This window comes from Xenia sp. Carnegie-2017, unplaced genomic scaffold, assembly GCF_021976095.1.
Source record: "Xenia sp. Carnegie-2017 unplaced genomic scaffold, XeniaSp_v1 HiC_scaffold_6, whole genome shotgun sequence".
Classification (NCBI taxonomy): Eukaryota; Metazoa; Cnidaria; class Anthozoa; order Malacalcyonacea; family Xeniidae; genus Xenia; species Xenia sp. Carnegie-2017.
The window spans coordinates 22,360,402-22,361,918 of record NW_025813526.1 but is presented as its reverse complement, the minus strand read 5'-3'; positions in this window follow the sequence as shown (position 1 = coordinate 22,361,918).

Below are 1,517 nucleotides of genomic sequence, written 5' to 3'. Positions count from 1 at the left end.
TTCTGAATTTGTTAAGGTAAGTTGATTTTAAAGTTTACCTATCATAGTGTCATTGTTGGTTTTTATGTCTAGAATTTCGTTATATTTATCTTAAAAAACCTGAATTTTCCTTTTCGTGGTGAAATTCGCACTTCATATGTTTTATATTGATACGTCTGTTAATTTTGGTGGGATTTTCCCAATAACACATTGGATAATTTATCATTTCAAAATACTGACCTTTCTTGCATTGTCCCAACAATTATTTTCATTAGTCTTTTCAAATATCATTGGTACGGCAGGGCTAAAAAATCAAAAATATAAATCAAAATTATGACACGTCACAGAATTGCAGTTATACATACCATTATGTGCAATAATTTTAATTTTATCTAACATGGCTTTTTCAAGAAGAATTTTTTTCTCATTCATATAGTCATCTATCTATTTATCTTATTCCTAACACAGATGATGACATAAAAACGTTTTGCTAGCTATGTCTTTAGAAATTGCGCCCACTTGGAAAAAAAACTTACTTCTTCACGTGATAGTACACGTGATTTTTTTTCTGGTCTATAATTGTTCAACTTGTTGTAAGATAGACTATTTAAAATATTTGTTTGTGTCAAAAGTTTACAAAATGACAAAACTTTGCATGATGAACTGTCAAGTCCAAACGCTATCAGTATTGAAGTATCTCTGATTACTGAGATGTGAGAAAATTAACCCTCTTACCTAGTATCAGTCGTCAAAAATAATTATTGGAAAAGTTGTTGTTTATAATCTTAATTTTTTTTGAGCTATCTTATTGGTAAAAAATGGTATTACATATTTTGTCTTGGCTGACTCAACTTTGCGTTTGTTAATAGTTTAGTTTCCAGAACATTTCAATAATTCAAATAAATATATGTAAACTGTGTATAAGGTTTATCAAATTTAACTGAAACATAATTTGTTGTAAAAGTTATAAATCATCCCTTCGTGTATTCTCATCAGTCATAGCTAAAATTTAAAATTTGCCCATCTCATTTTATCGTCTCGCTGTTATGAACAGAATTCAATATTTTACAATAAAAACAGCAGGTGATTAAACTCAAGCATTTATTGAACATTCTAATTTCTTTATTATCAAGAAAAAGCAAAGACATCATGTAGATGGTTGCGTTATCTTTAATCTTCCTAAATTTGTTAAGGTATGTTGATTATAAAGTTCACCTATCAGAGTGTCATTGTTTGTTCTTATGTCTAGAATTTTGTTATATTTGTTATAAAAAACCTGAATGTCATTTTCGTGGTGGAATTCGCACTTCATATGTTTTATGTTGATACATCTGGCGATTATGGTGGGATTTATTCAATAACACATTGGATAATTTATCATTTCAAAATACAGACTATTCCATTATCACCAACAATTAATTTCACTAGTCTTTTCAAATATCATTGGTACGGCAGGGCTAAACAATCAACAAGATGATACAAAATTATGACATGTTACAGAATTTCAGTTATGCATATTATGTGCAATAATTTTAATT